This window comes from Bos javanicus, chromosome 7 (assembly GCF_032452875.1).
Source record: "Bos javanicus breed banteng chromosome 7, ARS-OSU_banteng_1.0, whole genome shotgun sequence".
NCBI classification, from domain to species: Eukaryota; Metazoa; Chordata; class Mammalia; order Artiodactyla; family Bovidae; genus Bos; species Bos javanicus.
Genome location: NC_083874.1, coordinates 10,996,891 through 11,011,466, shown reverse-complemented (window position 1 = coordinate 11,011,466; position 14,576 = coordinate 10,996,891). Strand labels below are relative to the sequence as shown.

Below are 14,576 nucleotides of genomic sequence, written 5' to 3'. Positions count from 1 at the left end.
GGGACTTCCCTGGTGGTCCAGCGGTTAAGACTCCATGGAGAGGGCCTGGGTTTGATCCCTGGTTAATGCATGCTGCATGGCGCAGCCAAAAGAAAAAATGATAATAATAAAAATAAAGTTTTAAAAAATATTCATCTTGACAATAGAGTTCTTTGTCATCCCGTTACATTTTGCTATCTGTGGTGAAAGCCTCACTTCTCACCCTAGTTCCAGCCCTGGGGTTCATGGTCCAAGGCCATCAGCACACAGAGGAGATGACTCAAATGCCAGTCGCTGTGTCAGTCAGGGCAACCTCAGTTCTGCTGAGATTGTGAGCCCCACATCTCAGGGATTTAAGACATCACAGATCTTGCTTCACACTTGGCCACCATCTGGCACATTGCAGGCTTCCCATTGCAGAAGCAAAGGAAACACAGCAGGGCCAGCCCCAGCTCTTAAAGCTTCCACCATGAAATGACATGTGTCATAACTGCTCACTGTTCATTGGGCAAACCAAGTCATATGACTACATGAGTGGGTGGGGCAGCTCCTTCTTCCCTTCTACCTGGAAGTAGAGAAGCTGGAATGGTAGTGACAGACCCCAGTGGCCACTGTAGCAGCCCCAGGCGAGATTGAGGAGGAGCTGGGTATTTGAATCTAGGTTGGAAGGTCCACATGGGAACAGAAACACATGAGGCTTCAGGATATAATTGGTATCGACTTCATAGGGGGTCCATCATCTGTCCAACAGCCTCATGGGCTGGCGGGTCCAGTCTTAGTCCCATCTTAACCTCCCACCCTGAGTTTTTAACTAATGTGACAAAATACACATAACAAAATTTACCATTTTAACCATCTTTGGTGACCAGTTCAGTGGCATGACGTACATTCACAGTGTTGTACAACCATGACCACTATCCATCTCCAGAAACCTTTGCCTCATCCCAAACTGATTTGGTCCCCATTAATAACTCCCTATTCTTCACTCCCCGAGCCCCTGGCACCCACCTTTCTTCTTTCTGCAAGATTTTGACTCTTCCATATTGCTTTGTGCTTCTAGCTGCTTCAGGGAGTGTGGAATCCTCTCGGACCAGAGAGCGAACCCGTGGAATCATACAGTATTTGTCTTTTTGTGCTAGGCTTATTTCACTTGGCATAATGTCCTCAAGTTTCATCCAAATTGTACTATGTGTTTAAATATATTTCCTTTTTTAAAAAATTTTAAGTGTTAAAAACAAATAACATAAAATTTACCATCGTAACCATTTTGTGTACAGCTCAGCAGTGTTAAGTATTCATTCAGTGAATGTTAAGTAACCCTCACTGGGGTACAATCAGCCACTAGAACTTTTACATCTTGCAAAAGTGACACTCTGTACCCACTAAACAACTCCCCTCCTCCTGCCCTCAGCCCTCAGCAAGCAGTGACATTCTTCTACAAATCTGACCACTTCATGTGAGTAGAATCATGGGATTTTTGTCCTTTTGTGACTAGCTTATTTCACTTAGTGTTATGTCTTCACCCGTGTATTATAATTTCCTTCCTCTTAAAAGCTGGATCATATTCCATTGCGTGGATGAAGCATGTTTTGTTTAAGCATTCGTCCACTTATAGAAACTGGGTTGCTTCCCCTTTGGGACTATTATGAATAACGCTGTTATGAAAATGGATGTACAGATATCTTTTTGAGACCTTGCTTTCAGTTTGGGGAAGTTATACACCCAGAAGTGGTATGCTAATTCTGTTTAATTTTTAAAGGAACTGCCATACTGTTTTCCACAGCATCTGTGCAATTTTACGTTCCCACTAATGGTATGTGAGGGTTCCAATTTCCCCACATCCTTGCCAACACTTGTTATTTTCTGTTTTGATAGTAGTCATCCTAATGGGTGGGAGGTGGTATCTCACTGTGGTTTTGATTCACATTTCCTTGATGATTAGTGATCCTGAGCATCTTTTAATGGTCATTTACCCTACCAGAGATTTTTTTTTTTTTTTGGTTGCACTGGGTCTTCATTGCTGCGCTTGGGCTTTCTCTAGTGGAGAGCGGAGGCTGCTCTCTAACTTCAGTGAGCCGGTTTCTCATGGTGGTGGCATCTCTTGTTTTGAAGCACAGGCTCTAGGCGTGGAGGCTTACGCAGCTGCAGCACATGGGCTCAGTACTTGTAGCATACGGACTTAATTGCTCTGAGGCATGATCCTCCCCGACCAGGGATGGAACTGGTGTGCCCCGCATTGGCAGGTGGATTGTTATCCACTGTGCCACCAGGGAAGTCTCCCACCAGGGATTTTAATGAGTCAGTTTCAAAGAAAGCTCAGGGCATGGGTGCCAGTCTCCTTGTCAATGCCAGAGCTTCCCGGTCTCATGGGCATCAGGCAGCCTGTGGGGTGCCCAGGGCTGGCTCCTTGAGCCAGACAGAAATTAGGGGCAAGAGGCAGACATTGTGGTGGCATAGCCACAAAGGAAGTCCTGCTGAACTTTGTCACTTGGCACCCTGGAAATCCCAGGGACACCCTTGGCCCCAGACACGGGGATGCCAACAGGAAATTATCTCAGAAAAGTCATTTCTCCGACCACTCAGAAAAGTATGTTGTCTGCCCACAGGGGGCCCTCTGCCCCTCTCTCACCCTGTCTCAGAGTAGCATCACCTACAAGACACTTTTGGCCGAGGCAACATCACGGGATCCAGGTCTGCTGCCCTACCCTCGCCTCCTGCAGCATGGAGTTGATTGACAGCTCCCAAACACCATTCATTCTTCTCTCCATTGCCCACAGAGTCTTCCTTCAAGCAAATTTTCCTTTTTTTAATCCTTTTTAAAAGATATTTTTCAAATTAATTTTTGTTTGTTTGTTTATTTGGCAGCGTCGGGTCTTAGTTGTGGCGTGTGGGACCCAGTTTCCTGAACAGGGATGGAACCCAGGCCCCCTGCATTGGGAGCTCAGAGTCTTAGCCATTGGACCACCTTTTTTTAATTCTTGAGTGAATTTATCTTGAAAGGAAACTTTTGCTGTATAGAAGAAACTAACACAACATTGTAAGTCAACTATACTCCAATAAAAAATAATTAAAGAAAAAGAACCTTGATGCCACTGCCACTAAAGGAAAATAAGGCCATTTTCATAGTGGAGGACAGCAGAAAAAAGAACAACATTGATAGGGACAGTGGAGAGGCCATATTAAATCAGCTAATGCCACTGCCTTCTTAAGACTCAGAGCTGGGAATAGGGTGAGGAGAGTGAGGCACTCAGGAGCAAAATTTAAAAGGCTGCTGGCTCTCAGGGCTAGGCCTCACTCCCAGGGGCCTGAGAGCCTTGACCTCATCCTACAGTCCAGCCATGAATCAAAGACTGTTTCCTTTCTTTAAAAAAAAAAAAAAAGACAATAAAAGAAAATGGAAAGAGGTTACTGAGGTGTTGAAAGATGTCAAAAACAGCTCATGCATCTCAAAATCAAAGAACCAAACAACTCAATCAAAAAATGGGTAGAAGATCTAAATAGACATTTCTCCAAAGAAGACGCAGAGACGGCCCACAGACATGAAAGGATGCTCAGCATCACTAACTAGGGAAATGCAAATCAAGACAGCAGTGAGGTACCACCTCATAATAGTCGGAATGGTCATCGCCATCCAAAGCATACAAACAATACATTCTGGAGAGGGTGTGGGGGAAACGGAGCCTTCCTACACTGTTGGTGGGAATGTAGAGTGGAGCAATCACTATAGAGAATAGACCGGAGGTGCCTCGAAAAGCTAAAAATAGAGTTACCATATGATACAGCTATCCCATTCCTGGGCATATACCTGGAGAAAACCATAATTCAAAAGGATACATGCACCCCAGTGTTTACTGCAGCATTATTTACAATAGCCAAGACATGGAACAACTCAAATATCCATTGACAGATGAATGAGTAAAGAAGATGTGGTGTTTAAATACAGACAGTGGACTATTACTTGGCCATAAAAAAAGAAATAGTGCTATTTGCAACAACAGGGATGGACCTAGAGATGATCACATTAAGAGAAATAAGCCAGACAGAGAAAAACAAATATCACGTGATATCACTTAATAAAAAATTATACAAATGAGCTTTTTTACAAAACAAAAACAGATCCACAGACATAGAAAAACAAAATTATAGTTACCTGAGGAGAAAGGGGGAGGCAGAGGGATAAATTAGGAGTTTGGGATTAACATATACACACTGCTGCTGCTGCTACTGCTGCTAAGTCGCGTCAGTCGTGTCCGACTCTGTGCGACCCCATAGATGGCAGCCCACCAGGCTCCCCTGTCCCTGGGATTCTCCAGGCAAGAACACTGGAGTGGGTTGCCATTTCCTTCTCCAATGCATGAAAGTGAAAAGTGAAAGTGAAGTCGCTCAGTCGTGTCCGACTCTTAGTGACCCCACGGACTGCAGCCTACCAGGCTCCTCTGTCCATGGGATTTGCCAGGCAAGAGCACTGGAGTGGGGTACCATTGCCTTCTCCGATATACACACTGCTGCTGCTGCTGCTAAGTCACTTCAGTCATGTCCAATGTTACTATATATAAACCTGGTAAACAACAAGCACCTACTGTATAGCACAGAGAACAATACTCACCATTTTATAAGAACCTACAAGGGAAAAAAATCTGAAAAAGAATACATACATACGTATGTATGTATAACTGACTCACTTCGCTGTATCCCTGAAACTAACACAATATTGTAAATCAAACACACTTCAATTTTTAAGAAAGAAAGGGGGAAAAGTGTCAAGATACAGCCACAATAAATTCAGACGTACACCTTCATCCCGGCAGCCATTACTGAGCACAGCCATGGAGCACGCGCTCTGTGAGATACAGGGACATGGCCTTGACCGCAGCACGTGTGCTGGAGGGACGTGGACAGTGCATGATGGATACAACCCATGGAGGATTCCGGTGCCCCCAGGCCCTCAGAGATAAGGGGAACAGGAGAGCACCCACATGGGGCTAACTCTGTTCTCACTAGCTGGCCTCCACACTTGTTAGGTGTTAAAACGTATTTTAAATGTCACCTCTGAGTTTCTAGCGGCTGCACACAATCTCATCCCACGCTTTTTCTCTGGCCTTCTCTCCTGCTTCTCTCCCCACTGTTCACTCGGCTTCAGCCACACAGGCCTCCTTGCTCTTCCACACCAGCCTCAGGGCCTTTGCACAGGCTGTTCCCTCTGCCTGGAAGGTTCTTCCCCAGATCTCCCCATAGTTCCACCCTCCTCACCTCCTTCAAGTCTCTTCTCAAAAAACTTCTCTGAAGGGCCTTCCCTGACTGCCCTGTTCAGTTCAGCAACCTCCCCACCACCCATCTCCCTCTCTTTCATTGTTGTTCACTTGCTAAGTCATGTCAGACTCTTTGTGACCCCATGGACTGCAGCACACCAGGCTTCCCTGTCCTTCACCATCTCCCCAAGTTGCTCAAACTCATACTCACTGAGTCAGTGATGCCATCCAACCATCTCATCCTCTGTCACCCTCTTCTCCTCCCACCTTCAATCTTTCCCAGCATCAGGATCTTTTCCAATGAGTCGGCTGTTCACATCAGTTGGCCAAAGTATTGGAGTTTCAGCTTCAGCATCAGTCCTTTCAATGAATATTCAGGGTTGATTTCCTTTAGGATTGACTGGTTTGATCTCCTTGCTGTCCAAGGGATTCTTAAGAGTCTTCTCCAGTACCTACAATTTGAAAGCATCAACTCTTTGGTGCTCAGCTTTCTTTATGGTCAAACTCTCACATCCGTACATGACTACTGGAAAAACTATAGCTTTGACTATATGGACCTTTGTCAGGAAAGTAATGTCTCTGCTTTTTAATATGCTGTCTAGGTTGGTCATAGCCTTTCCTCCCAGGATCAAGCATCTTTTAATTTCATGGCTGCAGTCACCATCCACAGTGATTTTGGAGCTCAAGAAAACAAAATCTGTCGCTATTTCCATTCCCCCCACCCCATCTATTTGCCATGAAGCGATGGGACCTCTTTCATTAACTTGCTTAATATTCCCATTCTTAACATTCTCTGCAATGTTCTTATTTATCATATTCACAGGGTTCACCTGCCATGAAATATCAGCCTCATAAGACAGACAGTCCAGCTTGTTCACATCTCCACCACCACCACCACCTGGCTCCCCAGTGTTAGAACAGTGACTGGCATGCTGTGTTTTCTTTTTAATTAATTATGTCTCACCACTCGGCTTATGGAATCTTAGTTCCCTGACCAGGGATTGAACCCAGGCCCTCGGCACTGAAAGCATGGAGTCTTAACCACTGGACCACTGGGGAATTCCTGGCATGCTATGTTTGTTGAGTGAATGTATGACTGTCAAATACATAAAAGGAAGAAGACAATGCCTAACTCATCTCAGGGCAGTGGAAAGATGAAATAAGGGGAGACCTATGAGCCCCAAAGGAAAGTGAAAGGAGAGATGACCACAGTTGGGTTGGGGGACACTGCTGTGACCCACTCAGAATTTTTTAAAATTGGAGTGAGATTCACATGATATAAAGTTAATTATTTGCAAACGATGCTGAAGCTGAAGCTCCAACACTTTGGCCACATGATGCGAAGGATCGACTCAATGGAAGAGACCCTGATGCTGGGGGAAATTGAGGTCAAGTGAAGAAGGGGGCAAGAGAGGATGAGATGGTTGGACGGCATCACAGATTCAATGGACATGAGTTTGAGCAAGTGAAGATAGTGAAGACAGTGAAGGACTGGGAAGCCTGGCTTGCTGCAGTCCATGGGGTCGCAGAGTCTGACATGACTTAGAGACTGAAGGACAACAACAATTTGTAAATGAATAACCCAGTGTCATGTAGTACATTCAACAATGCTGTTCGATCACCACCTCCAGTCGTGTTGTAGAATCTCAGAAATACATTCTCCTTTATGGCTGAATGATATTCCAGCACGCTGATGGACACTTCGTTTATCCATTCATCTGTCCATGGACACCTGGGTAGTTTCCACCTCTTGGCAGTTTCTAATCACATTGTTATGAATGTGGGTGTCCAAGTGTGTGTTGGAGTTTCTGCTTTCCATTTTTTTGTGTGTATCGACCTAAAAGAAGAATTGTTTGTTCATAACACAGCTCTATACTTAACTTTTTGAGGAACTGCCAGACTATTTTCCACAACTGTGGAAAGCAGACCCATAGGTGATAGAATGGGCTTCCCTGGTGGTTCAGTGGTAAAGAACTCTGCCAATCCTGGAAACGTGGGCTCGATCCCTGGGTTGGAAGATCCCCTGGAGATGGGAATGGCAACCCACTCTAGTACTCTTGCCTGGGAAATCCCATGGACAGAGGAGCCTGGCGGGCTACAGTCCATGGGGTCCCAAAGAATCAGAGATGACTTAGCGACTAAGTCTGATAGAGTCCTGGAGATGGGTTTGTTTCTCCCAAAGCCCCTGGCCCAGAATACAGCACTTCTTTCTAGCACTGGTCATGATCATCAGCAGCACCATGGCCTGACTACCCAGGACCCTGGAAACCTGTCATGCGGGCGCCCAGATAGGGAAACTGAGGCTGGGGGAGAGATGGACGAGGGCCCTCAGCCTAAACCCCTTTCCTTTCCCTCCCCCGCCCCACATTCTGGGACCCCCTTGCAGAGCCCCTGGAAGGCTGGTGTCCACCCTCACTGGGCATTGTCAGCCCCCAGCTTGGGGCTCCCAGAGCCCTCGCAGAATGGGGAAGAAGCTGAGAGCTGAGAGCAAGAGGCAGAAACACCAGCAGGAGTTAAGCGGTGTTCCCAGCTCTAGACTGCAGAGCTTCCGCTTGGCGGCTACCAGTTCCCCTTCCCCGACCACCGCCCCCCACCTCCAGCTGTGCCCCTTTCCCAGTTGGGTCTCCCCACCTCTGGCCACCTCTGGTCATCTCTCTTTTCTTTGCTTCTTCTAACTGCTTCTCGTGAAATCCTTTAAATATTTTTCAATTTCATAAAACTGTTGATGGGGACGAGTTCACAGAAGTGATGAAATGTCATTCTCATGACCACGGGTCTATCCATGACCGGTTTTACTTTACTTTATTCATTAATTAAAAAAATTTTTTTGCTAGGTATACCCATAAACCCCCAATAAGAAGTAGGAGATGGCCCTGTTCCCTCCCTCCACCATTCCGAATTCTGTTTCTTACTCTCTCACTCCTCCTTTATTTTTTTTGTTTTCTTACACATCTGAAAACTTGTTTCATTTTCTGTCTGAGCTCTATGATGCGAGTGGTTTCTGTATAGGCTTTGGGGACTTCTTTTTTGCTCAAGATTCAGTTCAGCTCAGTTCAGTCGCTCAGTCGTGTCGACTCTTTGCGACCCCATGGACTGCAGCACACCAGGCCTCCCTGTCGATCACCAGCTCCCGGAGTTCACCCAAACCCATGTCCATCGAGTCTGTGATGCCATCCAACCATCTCATCCTCTGTCGTCCCCTTCTCCTCCTACCTTCAATCTTCCCCAGCATCAGGGTCTTTTTAATGAGTCAACTCTTCGCATGAGGTGGCCAAAGTATTGGAGTTTCAGCTTCAGCATCAGTCCTTCCAGGGAATATTCAGGACTGATTTCCTTTAGGATTGACTGATTGGATCTCCTTGCAATCCAAGGGACTCTCAAGAGTCTTCTCCAACACCACGGTTCAAAAGCATCAATTTTTTGGCGCTCAGCTTTCTTTATAGTCCAACTCTCACATCCATACATGACCACTGGAAAAACCATAGCCCTAACTAGACGGACCTTTGTTGGCAAAGTAATGTCTCTGCTTTTTAATATGCATTCGACATTGGTGACAGCTTTTCTTCCGAGCTGAAGATTCGGCTAGGATCAAATCATCCAGTCATAGGCTTTAAATATATTACAGTTTTGTCAGCATACCTCAATAAAGCTGGGGTGGGGGCAGAGATTAAAGATTCTACTATGAAATCTGTCCAGCTGCAAGTTAAGATCTACACTACACTCAGATCCCTGGAGAGGGGCATGGCAACCCACTCCAGTATTCTTGCCTGGAGAATCCCCATGGACAGAGGAGCGTGGCGGGATACAGTCCATGGGACAGCAAAGAGTCAGACACGACTGAGCAACTAAGCGCAGCACACACAGCATGGCACACTGCACTCAATTTTTAAGAAGGAAAGAATGTGTTGCCAAGACCCAGCCACTGGCAGCAACCCTTCTGGGGCTCTTTGTCACAGCTGTGTAATATTCCGCTGTTTTTCCAGTTGCTGCCGAGTAAGCATTAATGTTCCATTACAGTATTTTATTTCTTTTATTTATTTATTTATTTATTTTTGGTCACTCTGCGAGGCATATGGGATTTCAGTTCCCTGATTGGGGATCGAAATGGTGCCTCCTGCTGTGGAATCTCTTAAAAGCCATTGTGATAATGGGCTGCCTTTAACGAACCACTGGCGTTGTTCAAGCAGCTCACCCCTCTGTTCCTTCTTCTTCCCCAAATCTTGGGGATTGCTGGCTGCTGGGGGTAGGGGGGTGACATAGGAGACACTTTGGGGTCTAGCTACCCTGAAGAGCGCTCCTGGATCCATGGCCAACCCCTGCCCTGATGTCCCTGCAGCTGCTTATAAATCAGCTATTTATAGCCCCACCTCCCCCAGCCCACGTCACCAGCCTCTGCCACCCTGGGGCCACCAGTGAGCTCAGTGCTAATGGGGAAGGGGAAGAGGTTGCTAAGCTCTGGGGTTTGTTTGGGGTTTGAATGTGCCCCTGCAGTTTCCTGTAGACATTCATTTCCTAGAAGCTGAGAACACTGAAGCAACAGCTCAACCCACTTTTTGGTTTGGGGTGAGAGAGGAGGTGGAACAGGGCTCTGGGAACCCCATACCCGCTCCTGAGCCCCTGATGGGCCTCTCTGAGGCATCACAGCCCCTCACTTCATCCCTCTTTGGCTTGGAGCTCCTCCACCACATCTCTCTCTGACCCCCACTCAAATGGGACACAACAGAGACCCCTGAGACCCCGCCCCCATACCCCAGTCCTAGGAGACTGAGACGCCTGGGCAGTCCTGGGGGTCCAGGCTAAAAAGGCACACGTGCCGTGGCCCCCCCACCCAACTCTGCCCCGGGGCCGTGGCCCCAAATAGCTCAGCTTCTATATTTAGGGGTTTGCTCAGCAGTGCCAGGGAACTATAAATACAGCCCAGCTCAGCTGCTAGCTCCCAACACCATGGGCTAGGCCGGGTGGGGGCCAGGGGTTAGGAAGATGCCAGCTAGGGCTGGCTAGGGTCTGTGCCAGGAGTCCCTGGTCAGGTGGATTCTGGAGGGCTGGCCTCAAGGGAACCCAGGTGTCCAGCCTGCAGGAGGAGACAATGGACCCATCGTTGGGCCTTTCTTTCCCCTGGGTCGAGGGTCAGGGTTGGCCCTCAGCCTTCAGCCTCCCACCCCCTTCCCTTGCTCCCTGGGGTTTCCTGGTGCAGGGACAGCTGTCTGGCCTCACAATAGCTGTGCCGCCCTCCTGGAGCCGGCAGCTGGGCTCATCTGTGTGGGGGCTGGCCCGCCCCTTCCTCTGCCATTGTCTCCCTAACAGGGGGCTTCCTGTTATGCCCCTCTCCGCCCAAAGACCCCATCTGACCCCCTGCCTGAGCCCAGGCTTGCAAGTGTGGCTGGGCATGGGCTGGTGACGCCAAAAGCCAGGGGGCAGGATATTGGGGTCCCCCCTGCCTCCCCACCCCAGACAGTACCAAAGAGAAGGGAATCATCCTAACAGCTCCTGATGTACTCACTAACTGTATAACCTCAGCTGCTGCTGCTGCCTCTGTTTAGCCACTAAGTCGTGTCCGACTCTTTGCAACCCCATGGACTGTAGCTGGCCAGGCTCTTTTGTCCATGGGATTCTCCGGGCAAGAATACTGGAGTGGGTTTCCATACCCTCCCCCAGGGGATCTTCCCAACCCAGGATTGGAACCCTTATCTCCTGCATTGATAGACAGGTTCTTTACCACTGAGCCACCTGGGAAGTCCCTACTGTCAGCTACATCCCTACAATTCACTCACTCCGTTATGATTCCCATCAGCCCTGCTGCGAGATTCCGACCATTTCATAGATGGGGAAACTGAGGCCCAGAATGGCCACATCACCCACCCGAGACCACACAGTCGAAAAGCGGAAGAGACTGGGTTTGCCCCGGACCTCCGATAGAAGATTGGGGTGCCCTGTGACTGTGCCCATCATTTTCCTCCTCTGTCTGTGGGATTTCCCAGGCAAGAATACTAGAGTAGGTTGTCATTTCCAACCCCAGGGGATCTTCCTGACCCAGGGATAGAACCCGCATCTCCTGCATTGGCAGGCAGGTTCTGTACCACTGAGCCCCACCTGGGAAGCCCAATGATGTGTTTCATGGCAGCTACAATACTAAAAATATAATATATTCAGCTATCATTCTGATTGGTTGACTAGTCCTGGATCAGTTACTTCCTAGCTGAGGAATCACAGCCAGTGGCCAGTGGCCCGATCACACCCCACCCCACCTCACCCACATGCTGGTTTTCCAGCTGATCAACAGGGACCCATGTTCCCTCCTTGCCCCACACAGTTGTGGACCAGAGGTCATGAGATTGTCCAGGGGCACTGGGGCTGGGACTTCAGGGCAGAGGGTGGGGGAGAAACACCGGGACACCTCAGCAGGGGCCCGATCAGGAAGGCTGCAGGGGACTTCCTTCAGTGGAGCCCTGCTGGGTGCAGGCTGTGCTCTGTATCTTGTTTAGTTGTTAAGTTGACCCCATGGACTGTAACCCACCAGGCTCCTCTATCTATAGGATTTCCCAGGCAAGAATATTGGAGTGGGTTGCCATTTCTTTCTCGAGGGGATCTTCCCCACCCAGGGATCAAACCTGTATCTCCTGCATTGGCAGGTGGATTCTTTACCCTAGAAGCTCTGCTTCTGAAGAAAGGCAAATGAACCAAAGCTCTGCCCTCCAGGCTGACAGTCTAGTGGGGGGTGGGGGTGGGGGTCTGACAGTAGACAAATTAAGAAGGTAGATTTTATGATGGGGGGATGGTGAACTGTGACAGACTCAGAAAGCAGGGAGTATCCAGAGAATTATATTTATGACATGGAGGCCTGGGTGGAGGTTAGATCAGGGAATGTTTGGGCAAGGAGGGAGAGGAGACAGAGGTTATCTGGTTCTCTGGGTAAGAGTGCTCCAGGCAGAGACAACTGCCTGTGTAAAGGCCCTGCAGTCACTCCCAGTGTTTTCGAAAAGAAAAACTGTAGCCAAGTGAGAGTGGGAGGAGGTGAGGGCAGGGAGGTGGCCCAGCAGAGCAGGCAGGGTCTTATGGGCTGAAAGAGGACGTGCAGATTTACTCCAAGGAAAGAGGGAGCCATGGAGTGCTCTTGAGCAGAGGAGAGATGAGACCTGACTCAGGCATCCTTGGGCCTCTCAGAGGGGAAAGGAGTGGGGGTTGGTGGGGCAGAAGCTGGAACACAGACCCAGGAGATAACATGGCTGGACCAGGGTGGGGTCCAATAAGAAGGAGAAGTAGAAAGAGTCTGGGTCTATCTCAAGGCAGAGCTGTAGGACTTGCTGATTATGCCAGATTATGGAGGGGGTGGCGGGGGAGGAGCCAGGGTCGGGGTGGGGAGTGTAATGTCCCCCTTCATGCCTTCCCCAAGCCTTCTCTCTCATATCACTCAATCTGCTCTGTGAAGCCAGTAGACAGGCATTATAGTCCCATTCTCCAGAAAGGAAAATTGAGTCCTGAGCTGGTTACACCTGCTCCAAGGGCCCAAGACACAGCCCTGGGTTGGGGGGAGGGCAGTGGCTCCCTAGGCTGGAACCCCCACCCCCACCCACCCCCAGCTTTTGTAAGCACCAGCTGTCAGACCTGTTGGGGAGGGGAGGATGTCCAGCCCTGGCGTTTCCAGTTTTAAGGGAAAAAAGCCAAAAATCCACTTTGGGCCTGGTCTGGCCCTCTCCCCTCCCAGTCTCCTCTCATATCCACTCCCCTTCCCCTGAGGAAACTGAGGTCCAGAAAGGCCCCAGTTTCCCTGATGGGGCCCCCTTCCCATACCCTGTCCAGATCAAAAGGACAGCAAGGGCAGGAATGGGTTAAGTTTACAACTTGGGGCGCTCCACCACCCCTGGGATAATGTTTGTCTGTCTTTGGCCGAGGGTGACCTTTTTTTTCCATGACTACAATCCTACCCTTTTAGACTATTATGTACTTAATGTTTTATTTAATTGTCTATGCTATTGCATTCTTGAATCCATTCCTTTAAAAGAATCTTTTATTTTGATGTCCTAATTAAAAAACCCTTCTCATTGCCTCAGATAGTCTGTAAGCTTAACAAATATATAATAACACAAGGAACATAAAGCTATGGATTCTAGCTGGAAAAACTTCAGGGCTACCAGGGTGTTAAAGACACATTAGCACCCAACTGAGACTTTCTGCTGGAGCTTGGGCTCCTTGCAGACACTTGGGGACCCTGCTGCCTGCCTGTGGATCTCTGTTTAGCTACTTGTAAATTGTGCCTCAACTTTCCTCTTCTGCAAAATGGGGATCATAGCAACATCTGCCTCAAAGGTATTTTGAGGAGTCAGTGAATTAAAATAGATAACTCTAGTTGAATCTTCTAGAGGGCTTCCATGATGGCTCAGACAGTAAAGAACCTTCCTGCAATGCAGGAGACCTGGGTTCAATCCCTGGGTCGGGAAGATCCCCTGGAGAAGGGAATGGGCACTCCAGCATTCTTGCCTGGAGAATTCCATGGACAGAGGAGCCTGGCGGGCTATAGCTACACAACTGAGCGACTAACACTTTCTTTCACTTTCTCTAGGTGAATCTGGCCTGGCTCAGATTAAGTGCTTTACAAATAATAGTGTGGTTTTTTTGTTTGTTTGTTTTAAATGATGAGATGGTTTCAGAGACAGGTCAGTCACATGATTAATTAGAAAAGGAAACAACTCTCCTATGATATGATTTCTCTATTGATTAACGCAGTGTCCATGAATCCCTGAAATATGTTTCCCACCAGGTGAAACGCTGGCCCAGAAAAGGCCAGCTCCTGGACCTCGGACCTCCACGGCCCTGGGGCCCCGCAGTTCCGCTTTCTTGGCGCCAGCCAGCCTGGCTTCCACGAAGGGCTCCTTTGTGCCCCACCCCCCGCACAGCTCTCATGTGGACTCTGGCCTCTCTGGGCCTCAGTTTCCTCATCTGGAAAACAAAAGAGGAAGTTTCTGTTAGCGCGGGAAACTGGCGTTGGAGATTCAGCAAGACAAGGCAGCCAACACAGGGTGGTCCCCGCAACGTGGGAGCCCCGCGTTATTTCTGAACGCGGCCCCTCCCCAGCCTACACGCCTCCGGCCAAACAAGGCAAGCAGGTCCTGGCAAGACTCCTCCCCCTCCCCTAGCCCCTGGGATCCGCCAGCCGTTTTACACAGGGGCCAGAAAGTGCAGACACTCAAAGGGCAGGTTGTACCTTAAAGTGTGTGTGTGCGCGCCCGCGGGTGCGGCGCCCCTGGGTCTGTGTTTTCGCTCCACTTTCCTGTTGGTTTCCAGCTGCCCCGCCAGTTCCGGGGAGGGCCCTGGGCCCGCGGCTGCTCCCCCGCCCCCCTTTATAAAGGCCAG

At 48.9% G+C, this 14,576-nt stretch overlaps 1 long non-coding RNA gene across 1 annotated transcript; it reads right to left on the bottom strand.

Moving 5' to 3' along the window:
* Positions 1 to 13,915: 13,915 nt before the first annotated feature.
* On the bottom strand, positions 13,916 to 14,513 carry LOC133250547 (uncharacterized). The gene is made up of 2 exons (XR_009737343.1): positions 14,428 to 14,513; positions 13,916 to 14,162 (listed from the first exon to the last, which is right to left on the bottom strand). It is a non-coding gene; the product is annotated as an uncharacterized LOC133250547 (long non-coding RNA).
* Between the last annotated feature and the right edge of the window lie 63 nt (positions 14,514 to 14,576).